At 47.4% G+C, this 19,597-nt stretch overlaps 10 non-coding genes and 1 pseudogene across 10 annotated transcripts; all 11 read right to left on the minus strand.

Moving 5' to 3' along the window:
- Window positions 1-826: 826 nt before the first annotated feature.
- On the minus strand, window positions 827-1,017 carry LOC142269481 (U2 spliceosomal RNA). Its single transcript, XR_012734935.1, has one exon. It is a non-coding gene; the product is annotated as a U2 spliceosomal RNA (small nuclear RNA).
- Window positions 1,018-2,404: 1,387 nt separating this feature from the next.
- LOC142269482 (U2 spliceosomal RNA) lies at window positions 2,405-2,595 on the minus strand. Its single transcript, XR_012734936.1, has one exon. It is a non-coding gene; the product is annotated as a U2 spliceosomal RNA (small nuclear RNA).
- A 1,387-nt stretch (window positions 2,596-3,982) lies between these two features.
- On the minus strand, window positions 3,983-4,173 carry LOC142269483 (U2 spliceosomal RNA). Its single transcript, XR_012734937.1, has one exon. It is a non-coding gene; the product is annotated as a U2 spliceosomal RNA (small nuclear RNA).
- Window positions 4,174-5,560: 1,387 nt separating this feature from the next.
- LOC142269484 (U2 spliceosomal RNA) lies at window positions 5,561-5,751 on the minus strand. The gene has a single exon (XR_012734938.1). It is a non-coding gene; the product is annotated as a U2 spliceosomal RNA (small nuclear RNA).
- Window positions 5,752-7,138: 1,387 nt separating this feature from the next.
- LOC142269487 (U2 spliceosomal RNA) lies at window positions 7,139-7,329 on the minus strand. Its single transcript, XR_012734940.1, has one exon. It is a non-coding gene; the product is annotated as a U2 spliceosomal RNA (small nuclear RNA).
- A 1,387-nt stretch (window positions 7,330-8,716) lies between these two features.
- LOC142269488 (U2 spliceosomal RNA) lies at window positions 8,717-8,907 on the minus strand. The gene has a single exon (XR_012734941.1). It is a non-coding gene; the product is annotated as a U2 spliceosomal RNA (small nuclear RNA).
- Window positions 8,908-10,294: 1,387 nt separating this feature from the next.
- On the minus strand, window positions 10,295-10,485 carry LOC142269489 (U2 spliceosomal RNA). Its single transcript, XR_012734942.1, has one exon. It is a non-coding gene; the product is annotated as a U2 spliceosomal RNA (small nuclear RNA).
- A 1,387-nt stretch (window positions 10,486-11,872) lies between these two features.
- LOC142269490 (U2 spliceosomal RNA) lies at window positions 11,873-12,063 on the minus strand. The gene has a single exon (XR_012734943.1). It is a non-coding gene; the product is annotated as a U2 spliceosomal RNA (small nuclear RNA).
- A 1,387-nt stretch (window positions 12,064-13,450) lies between these two features.
- On the minus strand, window positions 13,451-13,641 carry LOC142269491 (U2 spliceosomal RNA). Its single transcript, XR_012734944.1, has one exon. It is a non-coding gene; the product is annotated as a U2 spliceosomal RNA (small nuclear RNA).
- A 1,387-nt stretch (window positions 13,642-15,028) lies between these two features.
- On the minus strand, window positions 15,029-15,219 carry LOC142269492 (U2 spliceosomal RNA). Its single transcript, XR_012734945.1, has one exon. It is a non-coding gene; the product is annotated as a U2 spliceosomal RNA (small nuclear RNA).
- A 1,387-nt stretch (window positions 15,220-16,606) lies between these two features.
- LOC142269509 (U2 spliceosomal RNA) lies at window positions 16,607-16,810 on the minus strand (annotated as a pseudogene).
- Between the last annotated feature and the right edge of the window lie 2,787 nt (window positions 16,811-19,597).

Below are 19,597 nucleotides of genomic sequence, written 5' to 3' on the forward strand. Positions count from 1 at the left end.
GGGCATTGTGACAAGCCGCCAGTGTTCCGTCTCTTCATGTTGTGCACAGTTCAAACGGAAAATACATCAACAGGCAGACTACAGAAAAGCTTACTATCAAAGGTTAGAGGGGGGCTTTCTCAGAGGGCTTTTTACAGTTTTTCTATTCCCAATTAGCCGTTTAAGTGTACTTATTGAAAGTAGTAATTCTTTCATAGGCCGCCCTTTCTTAGTATTTGACGTTCCTTATATTGCGGTATGAGGCTTCGCAGTAGGTTGCAAACATTCATCACCCATGACTGTCCCCAATTGAGCTCAGAAGCTCAATGTCTATCATGACCTCTCTTTTAGAATGTCCAAGAGCAAGCAAACTATTCCTCCAGGAGAGGGCGCCAACAGACTACTAAAGAGATCATCATTACTCAAAGAAAACCCCAAAAACCAATGCATGATAGGAATAAACAGGTAACTTTCTTTGGAGTGGAAGCGGAGAGATCGCACCAGATGCCAATTCTAGATGTTATCACACCTGTGGTCACTGCAGCAGCAGGTGAATCCACTTTGTCCAAAAGGGATCTATTCCATTCAATTGCAAATGATCTAGATAAGACAGAGAACTGCAGCACGGGGACATAGCCGAGTTGGTCAGGTTGAGTGGTGATGAGTTTGCTATTTGGATGAATAAAGAAAGTCAAAAGTGTGAAAGATAAAAAACAAAAGGAGGAAGTGTGAAAAGTGAATGGGCCAAATTGAGGTGCATATGAAGACGTATGCTTTCTTCCAATTCATTAAATCGGGCTAATATGAATCAGGTGAATTGAGTTCTGCTTTTGGAAACTGGGTTAAGAAGGGGTGCACCGTTCCTGGAGGTACTGCAATACCAGGTCAATGCGTGGAGTGGACAGAGCAAGCTCTTTTTCCATCTCCCTGTTCTAAAAATCCATTTAATATATGGTCCCCAGATAGGGGACGTATCAGATATTAAACTGATAAGAACAGATACTACACTTGATCTTAGCCAAAAGGCCGAGAAGCGATAACCAGAATTGGTTTGGGCCTCGAGTGGCACCCTGGCCTATGCCGGACACATCTTAGGGAGAGAGAGCGAGAGGGAGACAAACCCACGCCTACACAAGACATTTTGTCACCCAAGCCAACCCTTGAAAAGGCTGCTTTGCAGAGCCAAAACAAGAAGAATGGTGCGTTTTGCAGCCGCCGCCCACTGCAATGAATCTGAATAACTCCTCCTTTAGGGCGCAAGCAACTCCCCTCCCCCTTGCAGTCTTTCCAATTCACGATACAAAAAGACGGACAGGACAGGTTGCCTGACTTTCCGTCACTGCCACCCTTTGCCATCCTTACCCGTAGAAAGCCCTTTCATCATCCCCAAACCCTAATCTTTTCCCTTTCCTTCCCAGCCCCCAAACCCTGCCCTCTGTACCTTTCTCACCACCCGCTTCCCTTCTCCTGTCATCCCCCTACCACCCGGGAAAAAAAGAGATTGCCCCCTCCTTCCACTAGCCCACCCTCCCACCCAAAGAACAACTTCTTCTGCGCAGCTTGTTTTCTAGGCAGCAGCGCTATTGTGATGTCATCGGGGGGCATTGTGACAAGCCGCCAGTGTTCCGTCTCTTCATGTTGTGCACAGTTCAAACGGAAAATACATCAACAGGCAGACTACAGAAAAGCTTACTATCAAAGGTTAGAGGGGGGCTTTCTCAGAGGGCTTTTTACAGTTTTTCTATTCCCAATTAGCCGTTTAAGTGTACTTATTGAAAGTAGTAATTCTTTCATAGGCCGCCCTTTCTTAGTATTTGACGTTCCTTATATTGCGGTATGAGGCTTCGCAGTAGGTTGCAAACATTCATCACCCATGACTGTCCCCAATTGAGCTCAGAAGCTCAATGTCTATCATGACCTCTCTTTTAGAATGTCCAAGAGCAAGCAAACTATTCCTCCAGGAGAGGGCGCCAACAGACTACTAAAGAGATCATCATTACTCAAAGAAAACCCCAAAAACCAATGCATGATAGGAATAAACAGGTAACTTTCTTTGGAGTGGAAGCGGAGAGATCGCACCAGATGCCAATTCTAGATGTTATCACACCTGTGGTCACTGCAGCAGCAGGTGAATCCACTTTGTCCAAAAGGGATCTATTCCATTCAATTGCAAATGATCTAGATAAGACAGAGAACTGCAGCACGGGGACATAGCCGAGTTGGTCAGGTTGAGTGGTGATGAGTTTGCTATTTGGATGAATAAAGAAAGTCAAAAGTGTGAAAGATAAAAAACAAAAGGAGGAAGTGTGAAAAGTGAATGGGCCAAATTGAGGTGCATATGAAGACGTATGCTTTCTTCCAATTCATTAAATCGGGCTAATATGAATCAGGTGAATTGAGTTCTGCTTTTGGAAACTGGGTTAAGAAGGGGTGCACCGTTCCTGGAGGTACTGCAATACCAGGTCAATGCGTGGAGTGGACAGAGCAAGCTCTTTTTCCATCTCCCTGTTCTAAAAATCCATTTAATATATGGTCCCCAGATAGGGGACGTATCAGATATTAAACTGATAAGAACAGATACTACACTTGATCTTAGCCAAAAGGCCGAGAAGCGATAACCAGAATTGGTTTGGGCCTCGAGTGGCACCCTGGCCTATGCCGGACACATCTTAGGGAGAGAGAGCGAGAGGGAGACAAACCCACGCCTACACAAGACATTTTGTCACCCAAGCCAACCCTTGAAAAGGCTGCTTTGCAGAGCCAAAACAAGAAGAATGGTGCGTTTTGCAGCCGCCGCCCACTGCAATGAATCTGAATAACTCCTCCTTTAGGGCGCAAGCAACTCCCCTCCCCCTTGCAGTCTTTCCAATTCACGATACAAAAAGACGGACAGGACAGGTTGCCTGACTTTCCGTCACTGCCACCCTTTGCCATCCTTACCCGTAGAAAGCCCTTTCATCATCCCCAAACCCTAATCTTTTCCCTTTCCTTCCCAGCCCCCAAACCCTGCCCTCTGTACCTTTCTCACCACCCGCTTCCCTTCTCCTGTCATCCCCCTACCACCCGGGAAAAAAAGAGATTGCCCCCTCCTTCCACTAGCCCACCCTCCCACCCAAAGAACAACTTCTTCTGCGCAGCTTGTTTTCTAGGCAGCAGCGCTATTGTGATGTCATCGGGGGGCATTGTGACAAGCCGCCAGTGTTCCGTCTCTTCATGTTGTGCACAGTTCAAACGGAAAATACATCAACAGGCAGACTACAGAAAAGCTTACTATCAAAGGTTAGAGGGGGGCTTTCTCAGAGGGCTTTTTACAGTTTTTCTATTCCCAATTAGCCGTTTAAGTGTACTTATTGAAAGTAGTAATTCTTTCATAGGCCGCCCTTTCTTAGTATTTGACGTTCCTTATATTGCGGTATGAGGCTTCGCAGTAGGTTGCAAACATTCATCACCCATGACTGTCCCCAATTGAGCTCAGAAGCTCAATGTCTATCATGACCTCTCTTTTAGAATGTCCAAGAGCAAGCAAACTATTCCTCCAGGAGAGGGCGCCAACAGACTACTAAAGAGATCATCATTACTCAAAGAAAACCCCAAAAACCAATGCATGATAGGAATAAACAGGTAACTTTCTTTGGAGTGGAAGCGGAGAGATCGCACCAGATGCCAATTCTAGATGTTATCACACCTGTGGTCACTGCAGCAGCAGGTGAATCCACTTTGTCCAAAAGGGATCTATTCCATTCAATTGCAAATGATCTAGATAAGACAGAGAACTGCAGCACGGGGACATAGCCGAGTTGGTCAGGTTGAGTGGTGATGAGTTTGCTATTTGGATGAATAAAGAAAGTCAAAAGTGTGAAAGATAAAAAACAAAAGGAGGAAGTGTGAAAAGTGAATGGGCCAAATTGAGGTGCATATGAAGACGTATGCTTTCTTCCAATTCATTAAATCGGGCTAATATGAATCAGGTGAATTGAGTTCTGCTTTTGGAAACTGGGTTAAGAAGGGGTGCACCGTTCCTGGAGGTACTGCAATACCAGGTCAATGCGTGGAGTGGACAGAGCAAGCTCTTTTTCCATCTCCCTGTTCTAAAAATCCATTTAATATATGGTCCCCAGATAGGGGACGTATCAGATATTAAACTGATAAGAACAGATACTACACTTGATCTTAGCCAAAAGGCCGAGAAGCGATAACCAGAATTGGTTTGGGCCTCGAGTGGCACCCTGGCCTATGCCGGACACATCTTAGGGAGAGAGAGCGAGAGGGAGACAAACCCACGCCTACACAAGACATTTTGTCACCCAAGCCAACCCTTGAAAAGGCTGCTTTGCAGAGCCAAAACAAGAAGAATGGTGCGTTTTGCAGCCGCCGCCCACTGCAATGAATCTGAATAACTCCTCCTTTAGGGCGCAAGCAACTCCCCTCCCCCTTGCAGTCTTTCCAATTCACGATACAAAAAGACGGACAGGACAGGTTGCCTGACTTTCCGTCACTGCCACCCTTTGCCATCCTTACCCGTAGAAAGCCCTTTCATCATCCCCAAACCCTAATCTTTTCCCTTTCCTTCCCAGCCCCCAAACCCTGCCCTCTGTACCTTTCTCACCACCCGCTTCCCTTCTCCTGTCATCCCCCTACCACCCGGGAAAAAAAGAGATTGCCCCCTCCTTCCACTAGCCCACCCTCCCACCCAAAGAACAACTTCTTCTGCGCAGCTTGTTTTCTAGGCAGCAGCGCTATTGTGATGTCATCGGGGGGCATTGTGACAAGCCGCCAGTGTTCCGTCTCTTCATGTTGTGCACAGTTCAAACGGAAAATACATCAACAGGCAGACTACAGAAAAGCTTACTATCAAAGGTTAGAGGGGGGCTTTCTCAGAGGGCTTTTTACAGTTTTTCTATTCCCAATTAGCCGTTTAAGTGTACTTATTGAAAGTAGTAATTCTTTCATAGGCCGCCCTTTCTTAGTATTTGACGTTCCTTATATTGCGGTATGAGGCTTCGCAGTAGGTTGCAAACATTCATCACCCATGACTGTCCCCAATTGAGCTCAGAAGCTCAATGTCTATCATGACCTCTCTTTTAGAATGTCCAAGAGCAAGCAAACTATTCCTCCAGGAGAGGGCGCCAACAGACTACTAAAGAGATCATCATTACTCAAAGAAAACCCCAAAAACCAATGCATGATAGGAATAAACAGGTAACTTTCTTTGGAGTGGAAGCGGAGAGATCGCACCAGATGCCAATTCTAGATGTTATCACACCTGTGGTCACTGCAGCAGCAGGTGAATCCACTTTGTCCAAAAGGGATCTATTCCATTCAATTGCAAATGATCTAGATAAGACAGAGAACTGCAGCACGGGGACATAGCCGAGTTGGTCAGGTTGAGTGGTGATGAGTTTGCTATTTGGATGAATAAAGAAAGTCAAAAGTGTGAAAGATAAAAAACAAAAGGAGGAAGTGTGAAAAGTGAATGGGCCAAATTGAGGTGCATATGAAGACGTATGCTTTCTTCCAATTCATTAAATCGGGCTAATATGAATCAGGTGAATTGAGTTCTGCTTTTGGAAACTGGGTTAAGAAGGGGTGCACCGTTCCTGGAGGTACTGCAATACCAGGTCAATGCGTGGAGTGGACAGAGCAAGCTCTTTTTCCATCTCCCTGTTCTAAAAATCCATTTAATATATGGTCCCCAGATAGGGGACGTATCAGATATTAAACTGATAAGAACAGATACTACACTTGATCTTAGCCAAAAGGCCGAGAAGCGATAACCAGAATTGGTTTGGGCCTCGAGTGGCACCCTGGCCTATGCCGGACACATCTTAGGGAGAGAGAGCGAGAGGGAGACAAACCCACGCCTACACAAGACATTTTGTCACCCAAGCCAACCCTTGAAAAGGCTGCTTTGCAGAGCCAAAACAAGAAGAATGGTGCGTTTTGCAGCCGCCGCCCACTGCAATGAATCTGAATAACTCCTCCTTTAGGGCGCAAGCAACTCCCCTCCCCCTTGCAGTCTTTCCAATTCACGATACAAAAAGACGGACAGGACAGGTTGCCTGACTTTCCGTCACTGCCACCCTTTGCCATCCTTACCCGTAGAAAGCCCTTTCATCATCCCCAAACCCTAATCTTTTCCCTTTCCTTCCCAGCCCCCAAACCCTGCCCTCTGTACCTTTCTCACCACCCGCTTCCCTTCTCCTGTCATCCCCCTACCACCCGGGAAAAAAAGAGATTGCCCCCTCCTTCCACTAGCCCACCCTCCCACCCAAAGAACAACTTCTTCTGCGCAGCTTGTTTTCTAGGCAGCAGCGCTATTGTGATGTCATCGGGGGGCATTGTGACAAGCCGCCAGTGTTCCGTCTCTTCATGTTGTGCACAGTTCAAACGGAAAATACATCAACAGGCAGACTACAGAAAAGCTTACTATCAAAGGTTAGAGGGGGGCTTTCTCAGAGGGCTTTTTACAGATCTTCTATTCCCAATTAGCCGTTTAAGTGTACTTATTGAAAGTAGTAATTCTTTCATAGGCCGCCCTTTCTTAGTATTTGACGTTCCTTATATTGCGGTATGAGGCTTCGCAGTAGGTTGCAAACATTCATCACCCATGACTGTCCCCAATTGAGCTCAGAAGCTCAATGTCTATCATGACCTCTCTTTTAGAATGTCCAAGAGCAAGCAAACTATTCCTCCAGGAGAGGGCGCCAACAGACTACTAAAGAGATCATCATTACTCAAAGAAAACCCCAAAAACCAATGCATGATAGGAATAAACAGGTAACTTTCTTTGGAGTGGAAGCGGAGAGATCGCACCAGATGCCAATTCTAGATGTTATCACACCTGTGGTCACTGCAGCAGCAGGTGAATCCACTTTGTCCAAAAGGGATCTATTCCATTCAATTGCAAATGATCTAGATAAGACAGAGAACTGCAGCACGGGGACATAGCCGAGTTGGTCAGGTTGAGTGGTGATGAGTTTGCTATTTGGATGAATAAAGAAAGTCAAAAGTGTGAAAGATAAAAAACAAAAGGAGGAAGTGTGAAAAGTGAATGGGCCAAATTGAGGTGCATATGAAGACGTATGCTTTCTTCCAATTCATTAAATCGGGCTAATATGAATCAGGTGAATTGAGTTCTGCTTTTGGAAACTGGGTTAAGAAGGGGTGCACCGTTCCTGGAGGTACTGCAATACCAGGTCAATGCGTGGAGTGGACAGAGCAAGCTCTTTTTCCATCTCCCTGTTCTAAAAATCCATTTAATATATGGTCCCCAGATAGGGGACGTATCAGATATTAAACTGATAAGAACAGATACTACACTTGATCTTAGCCAAAAGGCCGAGAAGCGATAACCAGAATTGGTTTGGGCCTCGAGTGGCACCCTGGCCTATGCCGGACACATCTTAGGGAGAGAGAGCGAGAGGGAGACAAACCCACGCCTACACAAGACATTTTGTCACCCAAGCCAACCCTTGAAAAGGCTGCTTTGCAGAGCCAAAACAAGAAGAATGGTGCGTTTTGCAGCCGCCGCCCACTGCAATGAATCTGAATAACTCCTCCTTTAGGGCGCAAGCAACTCCCCTCCCCCTTGCAGTCTTTCCAATTCACGATACAAAAAGACGGACAGGACAGGTTGCCTGACTTTCCGTCACTGCCACCCTTTGCCATCCTTACCCGTAGAAAGCCCTTTCATCATCCCCAAACCCTAATCTTTTCCCTTTCCTTCCCAGCCCCCAAACCCTGCCCTCTGTACCTTTCTCACCACCCGCTTCCCTTCTCCTGTCATCCCCCTACCACCCGGGAAAAAAAGAGATTGCCCCCTCCTTCCACTAGCCCACCCTCCCACCCAAAGAACAACTTCTTCTGCGCAGCTTGTTTTCTAGGCAGCAGCGCTATTGTGATGTCATCGGGGGGCATTGTGACAAGCCGCCAGTGTTCCGTCTCTTCATGTTGTGCACAGTTCAAACGGAAAATACATCAACAGGCAGACTACAGAAAAGCTTACTATCAAAGGTTAGAGGGGGGCTTTCTCAGAGGGCTTTTTACAGTTTTTCTATTCCCAATTAGCCGTTTAAGTGTACTTATTGAAAGTAGTAATTCTTTCATAGGCCGCCCTTTCTTAGTATTTGACGTTCCTTATATTGCGGTATGAGGCTTCGCAGTAGGTTGCAAACATTCATCACCCATGACTGTCCCCAATTGAGCTCAGAAGCTCAATGTCTATCATGACCTCTCTTTTAGAATGTCCAAGAGCAAGCAAACTATTCCTCCAGGAGAGGGCGCCAACAGACTACTAAAGAGATCATCATTACTCAAAGAAAACCCCAAAAACCAATGCATGATAGGAATAAACAGGTAACTTTCTTTGGAGTGGAAGCGGAGAGATCGCACCAGATGCCAATTCTAGATGTTATCACACCTGTGGTCACTGCAGCAGCAGGTGAATCCACTTTGTCCAAAAGGGATCTATTCCATTCAATTGCAAATGATCTAGATAAGACAGAGAACTGCAGCACGGGGACATAGCCGAGTTGGTCAGGTTGAGTGGTGATGAGTTTGCTATTTGGATGAATAAAGAAAGTCAAAAGTGTGAAAGATAAAAAACAAAAGGAGGAAGTGTGAAAAGTGAATGGGCCAAATTGAGGTGCATATGAAGACGTATGCTTTCTTCCAATTCATTAAATCGGGCTAATATGAATCAGGTGAATTGAGTTCTGCTTTTGGAAACTGGGTTAAGAAGGGGTGCACCGTTCCTGGAGGTACTGCAATACCAGGTCAATGCGTGGAGTGGACAGAGCAAGCTCTTTTTCCATCTCCCTGTTCTAAAAATCCATTTAATATATGGTCCCCAGATAGGGGACGTATCAGATATTAAACTGATAAGAACAGATACTACACTTGATCTTAGCCAAAAGGCCGAGAAGCGATAACCAGAATTGGTTTGGGCCTCGAGTGGCACCCTGGCCTATGCCGGACACATCTTAGGGAGAGAGAGCGAGAGGGAGACAAACCCACGCCTACACAAGACATTTTGTCACCCAAGCCAACCCTTGAAAAGGCTGCTTTGCAGAGCCAAAACAAGAAGAATGGTGCGTTTTGCAGCCGCCGCCCACTGCAATGAATCTGAATAACTCCTCCTTTAGGGCGCAAGCAACTCCCCTCCCCCTTGCAGTCTTTCCAATTCACGATACAAAAAGACGGACAGGACAGGTTGCCTGACTTTCCGTCACTGCCACCCTTTGCCATCCTTACCCGTAGAAAGCCCTTTCATCATCCCCAAACCCTAATCTTTTCCCTTTCCTTCCCAGCCCCCAAACCCTGCCCTCTGTACCTTTCTCACCACCCGCTTCCCTTCTCCTGTCATCCCCCTACCACCCGGGAAAAAAAGAGATTGCCCCCTCCTTCCACTAGCCCACCCTCCCACCCAAAGAACAACTTCTTCTGCGCAGCTTGTTTTCTAGGCAGCAGCGCTATTGTGATGTCATCGGGGGGCATTGTGACAAGCCGCCAGTGTTCCGTCTCTTCATGTTGTGCACAGTTCAAACGGAAAATACATCAACAGGCAGACTACAGAAAAGCTTACTATCAAAGGTTAGAGGGGGGCTTTCTCAGAGGGCTTTTTACAGTTTTTCTATTCCCAATTAGCCGTTTAAGTGTACTTATTGAAAGTAGTAATTCTTTCATAGGCCGCCCTTTCTTAGTATTTGACGTTCCTTATATTGCGGTATGAGGCTTCGCAGTAGGTTGCAAACATTCATCACCCATGACTGTCCCCAATTGAGCTCAGAAGCTCAATGTCTATCATGACCTCTCTTTTAGAATGTCCAAGAGCAAGCAAACTATTCCTCCAGGAGAGGGCGCCAACAGACTACTAAAGAGATCATCATTACTCAAAGAAAACCCCAAAAACCAATGCATGATAGGAATAAACAGGTAACTTTCTTTGGAGTGGAAGCGGAGAGATCGCACCAGATGCCAATTCTAGATGTTATCACACCTGTGGTCACTGCAGCAGCAGGTGAATCCACTTTGTCCAAAAGGGATCTATTCCATTCAATTGCAAATGATCTAGATAAGACAGAGAACTGCAGCACGGGGACATAGCCGAGTTGGTCAGGTTGAGTGGTGATGAGTTTGCTATTTGGATGAATAAAGAAAGTCAAAAGTGTGAAAGATAAAAAACAAAAGGAGGAAGTGTGAAAAGTGAATGGGCCAAATTGAGGTGCATATGAAGACGTATGCTTTCTTCCAATTCATTAAATCGGGCTAATATGAATCAGGTGAATTGAGTTCTGCTTTTGGAAACTGGGTTAAGAAGGGGTGCACCGTTCCTGGAGGTACTGCAATACCAGGTCAATGCGTGGAGTGGACAGAGCAAGCTCTTTTTCCATCTCCCTGTTCTAAAAATCCATTTAATATATGGTCCCCAGATAGGGGACGTATCAGATATTAAACTGATAAGAACAGATACTACACTTGATCTTAGCCAAAAGGCCGAGAAGCGATAACCAGAATTGGTTTGGGCCTCGAGTGGCACCCTGGCCTATGCCGGACACATCTTAGGGAGAGAGAGCGAGAGGGAGACAAACCCACGCCTACACAAGACATTTTGTCACCCAAGCCAACCCTTGAAAAGGCTGCTTTGCAGAGCCAAAACAAGAAGAATGGTGCGTTTTGCAGCCGCCGCCCACTGCAATGAATCTGAATAACTCCTCCTTTAGGGCGCAAGCAACTCCCCTCCCCCTTGCAGTCTTTCCAATTCACGATACAAAAAGACGGACAGGACAGGTTGCCTGACTTTCCGTCACTGCCACCCTTTGCCATCCTTACCCGTAGAAAGCCCTTTCATCATCCCCAAACCCTAATCTTTTCCCTTTCCTTCCCAGCCCCCAAACCCTGCCCTCTGTACCTTTCTCACCACCCGCTTCCCTTCTCCTGTCATCCCCCTACCACCCGGGAAAAAAAGAGATTGCCCCCTCCTTCCACTAGCCCACCCTCCCACCCAAAGAACAACTTCTTCTGCGCAGCTTGTTTTCTAGGCAGCAGCGCTATTGTGATGTCATCGGGGGGCATTGTGACAAGCCGCCAGTGTTCCGTCTCTTCATGTTGTGCACAGTTCAAACGGAAAATACATCAACAGGCAGACTACAGAAAAGCTTACTATCAAAGGTTAGAGGGGGGCTTTCTCAGAGGGCTTTTTACAGTTTTTCTATTCCCAATTAGCCGTTTAAGTGTACTTATTGAAAGTAGTAATTCTTTCATAGGCCGCCCTTTCTTAGTATTTGACGTTCCTTATATTGCGGTATGAGGCTTCGCAGTAGGTTGCAAACATTCATCACCCATGACTGTCCCCAATTGAGCTCAGAAGCTCAATGTCTATCATGACCTCTCTTTTAGAATGTCCAAGAGCAAGCAAACTATTCCTCCAGGAGAGGGCGCCAACAGACTACTAAAGAGATCATCATTACTCAAAGAAAACCCCAAAAACCAATGCATGATAGGAATAAACAGGTAACTTTCTTTGGAGTGGAAGCGGAGAGATCGCACCAGATGCCAATTCTAGATGTTATCACACCTGTGGTCACTGCAGCAGCAGGTGAATCCACTTTGTCCAAAAGGGATCTATTCCATTCAATTGCAAATGATCTAGATAAGACAGAGAACTGCAGCACGGGGACATAGCCGAGTTGGTCAGGTTGAGTGGTGATGAGTTTGCTATTTGGATGAATAAAGAAAGTCAAAAGTGTGAAAGATAAAAAACAAAAGGAGGAAGTGTGAAAAGTGAATGGGCCAAATTGAGGTGCATATGAAGACGTATGCTTTCTTCCAATTCATTAAATCGGGCTAATATGAATCAGGTGAATTGAGTTCTGCTTTTGGAAACTGGGTTAAGAAGGGGTGCACCGTTCCTGGAGGTACTGCAATACCAGGTCAATGCGTGGAGTGGACAGAGCAAGCTCTTTTTCCATCTCCCTGTTCTAAAAATCCATTTAATATATGGTCCCCAGATAGGGGACGTATCAGATATTAAACTGATAAGAACAGATACTACACTTGATCTTAGCCAAAAGGCCGAGAAGCGATAACCAGAATTGGTTTGGGCCTCGAGTGGCACCCTGGCCTATGCCGGACACATCTTAGGGAGAGAGAGCGAGAGGGAGACAAACCCACGCCTACACAAGACATTTTGTCACCCAAGCCAACCCTTGAAAAGGCTGCTTTGCAGAGCCAAAACAAGAAGAATGGTGCGTTTTGCAGCCGCCGCCCACTGCAATGAATCTGAATAACTCCTCCTTTAGGGCGCAAGCAACTCCCCTCCCCCTTGCAGTCTTTCCAATTCACGATACAAAAAGACGGACAGGACAGGTTGCCTGACTTTCCGTCACTGCCACCCTTTGCCATCCTTACCCGTAGAAAGCCCTTTCATCATCCCCAAACCCTAATCTTTTCCCTTTCCTTCCCAGCCCCCAAACCCTGCCCTCTGTACCTTTCTCACCACCCGCTTCCCTTCTCCTGTCATCCCCCTACCACCCGGGAAAAAAAGAGATTGCCCCCTCCTTCCACTAGCCCACCCTCCCACCCAAAGAACAACTTCTTCTGCGCAGCTTGTTTTCTAGGCAGCAGCGCTATTGTGATGTCATCGGGGGGCATTGTGACAAGCCGCCAGTGTTCCGTCTCTTCATGTTGTGCACAGTTCAAACGGAAAATACATCAACAGGCAGACTACAGAAAAGCTTACTATCAAAGGTTAGAGGGGGGCTTTCTCAGAGGGCTTTTTACAGTTTTTCTATTCCCAATTAGCCGTTTAAGTGTACTTATTGAAAGTAGTAATTCTTTCATAGGCCGCCCTTTCTTAGTATTTGACGTTCCTTATATTGCGGTATGAGGCTTCGCAGTAGGTTGCAAACATTCATCACCCATGACTGTCCCCAATTGAGCTCAGAAGCTCAATGTCTATCATGACCTCTCTTTTAGAATGTCCAAGAGCAAGCAAACTATTCCTCCAGGAGAGGGCGCCAACAGACTACTAAAGAGATCATCATTACTCAAAGAAAACCCCAAAAACCAATGCATGATAGGAATAAACAGGTAACTTTCTTTGGAGTGGAAGCGGAGAGATCGCACCAGATGCCAATTCTAGATGTTATCACACCTGTGGTCACTGCAGCAGCAGGTGAATCCACTTTGTCCAAAAGGGATCTATTCCATTCAATTGCAAATGATCTAGATAAGACAGAGAACTGCAGCACGGGGACATAGCCGAGTTGGTCAGGTTGAGTGGTGATGAGTTTGCTATTTGGATGAATAAAGAAAGTCAAAAGTGTGAAAGATAAAAAACAAAAGGAGGAAGTGTGAAAAGTGAATGGGCCAAATTGAGGTGCATATGAAGACGTATGCTTTCTTCCAATTCATTAAATCGGGCTAATATGAATCAGGTGAATTGAGTTCTGCTTTTGGAAACTGGGTTAAGAAGGGGTGCACCGTTCCTGGAGGTACTGCAATACCAGGTCAATGCGTGGAGTGGACAGAGCAAGCTCTTTTTCCATCTCCCTGTTCTAAAAATCCATTTAATATATGGTCCCCAGATAGGGGACGTATCAGATATTAAACTGATAAGAACAGATACTACACTTGATCTTAGCCAAAAGGCCGAGAAGCGATAACCAGAATTGGTTTGGGCCTCGAGTGGCACCCTGGCCTATGCCGGACACATCTTAGGGAGAGAGAGCGAGAGGGAGACAAACCCACGCCTACACAAGACATTTTGTCACCCAAGCCAACCCTTGAAAAGGCTGCTTTGCAGAGCCAAAACAAGAAGAATGGTGCGTTTTGCAGCCGCCGCCCACTGCAATGAATCTGAATAACTCCTCCTTTAGGGCGCAAGCAACTCCCCTCCCCCTTGCAGTCTTTCCAATTCACGATACAAAAAGACGGACAGGACAGGTTGCCTGACTTTCCGTCACTGCCACCCTTTGCCATCCTTACCCGTAGAAAGCCCTTTCATCATCCCCAAACCCTAATCTTTTCCCTTTCCTTCCCAGCCCCCAAACCCTGCCCTCTGTACCTTTCTCACCACCCGCTTCCCTTCTCCTGTCATCCCCCTACCACCCGGGAAAAAAAGAGATTGCCCCCTCCTTCCACTAGCCCACCCTCCCACCCAAAGAACAACTTCTTCTGCGCAGCTTGTTTTCTAGGCAGCAGCGCTATTGTGATGTCATCGGGGGGCATTGTGACAAGCCGCCAGTGTTCCGTCTCTTCATGTTGTGCACAGTTCAAACGGAAAATACATCAACAGGCAGACTACAGAAAAGCTTACTATCAAAGGTTAGAGGGGGGCTTTCTCAGAGGGCTTTTTACAGTTTTTCTATTCCCAATTAGCCGTTTAAGTGTACTTATTGAAAGTAGTAATTCTTTCATAGGCCGCCCTTTCTTAGTATTTGACGTTCCTTATATTGCGGTATGAGGCTTCGCAGTAGGTTGCAAACATTCATCACCCATGACTGTCCCCAATTGAGCTCAGAAGCTCAATGTCTATCATGACCTCTCTTTTAGAATGTCCAAGAGCAAGCAAACTATTCCTCCAGGAGAGGGCGCCAACAGACTACTAAAGAGATCATCATTACTCAAAGAAAACCCCAAAAACCAATGCATGATAGGAATAAACAGGTAACTTTCTTTGGAGTGGAAGCGGAGAGATCGCACCAGATGCCAATTCTAGATGTTATCACACCTGTGGTCACTGCAGCAGCAGGTGAATCCACTTTGTCCAAAAGGGATCTATTCCATTCAATTGCAAATGATCTAGATAAGACAGAGAACTGCAGCACGGGGACATAGCCGAGTTGGTCAGGTTGAGTGGTGATGAGTTTGCTATTTGGATGAATAAAGAAAGTCAAAAGTGTGAAAGATAAAAAACAAAAGGAGGAAGTGTGAAAAGTGAATGGGCCAAATTGAGGTGCATATGAAGACGTATGCTTTCTTCCAATTCATTAAATCGGGCTAATATGAATCAGGTGAATTGAGTTCTGCTTTTGGAAACTGGGTTAAGAAGGGGTGCACCGTTCCTGGAGGTACTGCAATACCAGGTCAATGCGTGGAGTGGACAGAGCAAGCTCTTTTTCCATCTCCCTGTTCTAAAAATCCATTTAATATATGGTCCCCAGATAGGGGACGTATCAGATATTAAACTGATAAGAACAGATACTACACTTGATCTTAGCCAAAAGGCCGAGAAGCGATAACCAGAATTGGTTTGGGCCTCGAGTGGCACCCTGGCCTATGCCGGACACATCTTAGGGAGAGAGAGCGAGAGGGAGACAAACCCACGCCTACACAAGACATTTTGTCACCCAAGCCAACCCTTGAAAAGGCTGCTTTGCAGAGCCAAAACAAGAAGAATGGTGCGTTTTGCAGCCGCCGCCCACTGCAATGAATCTGAATAACTCCTCCTTTAGGGCGCAAGCAACTCCCCTCCCCCTTGCAGTCTTTCCAATTCACGATACAAAAAGACGGACAGGACAGGTTGCCTGACTTTCCGTCACTGCCACCCTTTGCCATCCTTACCCGTAGAAAGCCCTTTCATCATCCCCAAACCCTAATCTTTTCCCTTTCCTTCCCAGCCCCCAAACCCTGCCCTCTGTACCTTTCTCACCACCCGCTTCCCTTCTCCTGTCATCCCCCTACCACCCGGGAAAAAAAGAGATTGCCCCCTCCTTCCACTAGCCCACCCTCCCACCCAAAGAACAACTTCTTCTGCGCAGCTTGTTTTCTAGGCAGCAGCGCTATTGTGATGTCATCGGGGGGCATTGTGACAAGCCGCCAGTGTTCCGTCTCTTCATGTTGTGCACAGTTCAAACGGAAAATACATCAACAGGCAGACTACAGAAAAGCTTACTATCAAAGGTTAGAGGGGGGCTTTCTCAGAGGGCTTTTTACAGTTTTTCTATTCCCAATTAGCCGTTTAAGTGTACTTATTGAAAGTAGTAATTCTTTCATAGGCCGCCCTTTCTTAGTATTTGACGTTCCTTATATTGCGGTATGAGGCTTCGCAGTAGGTTGCAAACATTCATCACCCATGACTGTCCCCAATTGAGCTCAGAAGCTCAATGTCTATCATGACCTCTCTTTTAGAATGTCCAAGAGCAAGCAAACTATTCCTCCAGGAGAGGGCGCCAACAGACTACTAAAGAGATCATCATTACTCAAAGAAAACCCCAAAAACCAATGCATGATAGGAATAAACAGGTAACTTTCTTTGGAGTGGAAGCGGAGAGATCGCACCAGATGCCAATTCTAGATGTTATCACACCTGTGGTCACTGCAGCAGCAGGTGAATCCACTTTGTCCAAAAGGGATCTATTCCATTCAATTGCAAATGATCTAGATAAGACAGAGAACTGCAGCACGGGGACATAGCCGAGTTGGTCAGGTTGAGTGGTGATGAGTTTGCTATTTGGATGAATAAAGAAAGTCAAAAGTGTGAAAGATAAAAAACAAAAGGAGGAAGTGTGAAAAGTGAATGGGCCAAATTGAGGTGCATATGAAGACGTATGCTTTCTTCCAATTCATTAAATCGGGCTAATATGAATCAGGTGAATTGAGTTCTGCTTTTGGAAACTGGGTTAAGAAGGGGTGCACCGTTCCTGGAGGTACTGCAATACCAGGTCAATGCGTGGAGTGGACAGAGCAAGCTCTTTTTCCATCTCCCTGTTCTAAAAATCCATTTAATATATGGTCCCCAGATAGGGGACGTATCAGATATTAAACTGATAAGAACAGATTTTTGATTTAACAGCATCTTTATTATCATGCACTACTCACAAAAAGGTAACAAACCGTGTACAGTGCCGCAGCCCCGTACACACAGAACTATACAATCCTTCTTACATAGCCATAGAGTACGACGCACTAAACTATACATCACACTCCTATGCTTATCCATAACACTCAAGCTGAAAGAAAAAGTTAGACCATAAATAACGACGAACCGGCGATTGGGGGATGGGGGTAGGGGAAAAGGGGGATAGGGTGGGGAAATCACAGGCCCGAAGCTTTATTGAAAGACGCACATAACGGGAAAAGGAGGGAGGGGGCATGGAAGAGGTCTAAACCTCCTCCTCGGCGCTGTCGTCCGGACTGTCCATGATGGAATAGTCTCTGAGCAGGCTGTGGATCAGCCTGCGGCAATCCTGGATAGACATCCTCTCCCTCTTCAAGATGAGCCGGTTCCTGGCGACCCAAATAGCGTCCTTAAAGCAGTTCATAAGGCGCCAAGCCTCCTGGATGGCTCCAACGGTGTGAGTCCCAGGGAAGAGTCCATAAAGTACGGAATGGTACGATAGGCTCCCTCTGGGGACGGAGTTCCTCAGGTCATCCTCCAGGGCAACCAACAGGCGCTGTGCGAAACGGCAGTCCCAAAAGGCGTGCAGCGATGTTTCCTCCACGAAGGGGCACCTTGGGCAGTACCGGGTTTTGCACAGGTTCCGGGCGTGCATGAATGACCGGACGGGCAGTCCGCCCTGTATCGCCATCCATGACAAGTCCTTGTGCCCGTTGGTCAATCCAGCCGATGACACGTTTGTCCAAACAGTCTCCAGTGTGTCGTGATGAAGTCCTGGAATGTTCTCCATTTCGTCCTTGGCTCTGATGAGTTTGTGGATAGTCTTTGGCTTCCACAAATCAGGCTTGAGTCCCTCCAGTTGGTGTTCCCTCACAAACCGAACCACGTCTCCGTAGAACCATGGCGCCGTCCAGTTGTAGGGGAAGGAGCTGTCCCACTTGTCCCAGCCTAACCGTCTCCAAAGGGGGAGCAGGAAGAAGCGAGACATGGACCCACCCGCGGAACCTCTCTTGACTCGCAGAGTTCGGCGAACGCAGTCACATACGAAGGAGGATCGCAGGAGGGTGGGGATATCGGGTACGCCCTTCCCACCCTTGCGAGGATCCTTGTACATGATGCTCCGCTTTACTCTGTCCATCTTGGATCCCCAGACAAAACGAAACACCGTCCTGGTAATGGCCCTGCACACGGTGGCAAGGGGGGGCCAGGCCTGGGCCGTGTACTGCAGCACGGGCAGTACCTCGTTACGCAGGACCAGTGCTTTGCCCTCACAGGTGAGGCGTCTGAGGCTCCACAGACCGATCCGTTGGGTGATCTTGGTCAAGCGTTCCTCCCAGGACTTGAGGGCTGCTCCTTCCTTCCCGAACCAGACTCCAAGAACCTTGATGAAATCCGGCTGGATGCTGAAAGGGAAGGGGGCGGAAGAGGCCGGCTGCCAGTCCCCGAAGAGCATGGCTTCCGACTTCCCGCAGTTGACTTTGGCTCCCGAAGCCCGTCCGAAGGTCTCACAGGTCTGGACGAGGGTGTCGACTGAGCGCCGGTCCGCGCAGAAGACGGTCACGTCGTCCATGTAGAGCGAGCACTTGACCTCGAAGCGTTCTGGTCCTGGTGCGGTGATCCCTCTGATCTCTCCATTCCGCCGGATAGCCTCTGCAAAGAGTTCTATAACACAAACAAAAAGAAGAGGTGACAGAGGACAGCCTTGTCTGACCCCTGAGAGGACCGGGAAGGGGTCAGTCTTCCAGCCGTTTACCAACACCGAGCTGTGAATATCAAAATACATTAGTTGGACATACAAGCAAAACATGTTACCCAAACCTAACCTGTGCAGAGCTTTGCCCAGGAACTCATGGGAAACACGGTCGAAGGCCTTTTCCTGATCCAACGAGATCAGGGCTGCGTGCACCCGGCGGGCTTTGATGTACTCGACCGTGTCCCGCATGAGAGCCAGGCTGTCTGCGATGCGACGTCCGGGGATGCCGCAGGTCTGATCCGGGTGGATGATCCGTCCGATAACCGTCTTCAGTCTCGTTGCCATCGTCTTGGCCAGGATCTTGTAGTCGACATTCAGAAGGGTGATGGGACGCCAATTCTTCAGGTCGCACCTCTCTCCTTTACGCTTGTACAGGATCGTGACCATTCCTTCCCTCAGAGATGGAGGCATTCTGCCCTCCACCACCATCTCCTCATACAGCCCTAACAGGTCCGGACAGATTAGGTCTCCCAGCGCTACATAGAGCTCTGCTGGGAGGCCGTCACTGCCCGGTGTCCTGCCAGAACTAAAGGATTTGGCGGCCGAGAGCAGCTCGTCCACCGTCAGAGGAACGTCCATGGCCGCCGCGTCTGCAGGGTCAAGATGGTTAGTGATACCTGAAAGGAACTTATCGGCGGCCTCGGGGTCAGTAGTCTTGCGGGCGTAGAGTTCGCTGTAGAAGTCGCTGACGACCTTCATCACGTTCTCTTTCCCGCGTCGCATGTTTCCACTCTCGTCTCGTAGTTCATTCATGGGCGTGTGACCGGCGTGGAGTTTCCTGAAAAAGAACGAGTTACATTTCTCACCCTTCTCCAGGTTCTCCACTTTGGAACGGAAGACAATTCGCTCGGACTCCTCCTCGAAGTGCCTTTTCAGGCTCCTCTTAGTCTCCTCCAGCTCCTCTCTCACGTCCCAGCCGCATCGAAGAAGGTCCTGCAGGGAACGCAGCTCACGCTGGAGTCTCCTGAAGTCCCTCCTCTTCAGACACGCCTGTTGTTGACTCTTTGCCTGAAAGAAGAAACGGA

The sequence above is a fragment of the Anomaloglossus baeobatrachus genome, unplaced genomic scaffold, assembly GCF_048569485.1.
Source record: "Anomaloglossus baeobatrachus isolate aAnoBae1 unplaced genomic scaffold, aAnoBae1.hap1 Scaffold_3206, whole genome shotgun sequence".
Taxonomy (NCBI): Eukaryota; Metazoa; Chordata; class Amphibia; order Anura; family Aromobatidae; genus Anomaloglossus; species Anomaloglossus baeobatrachus.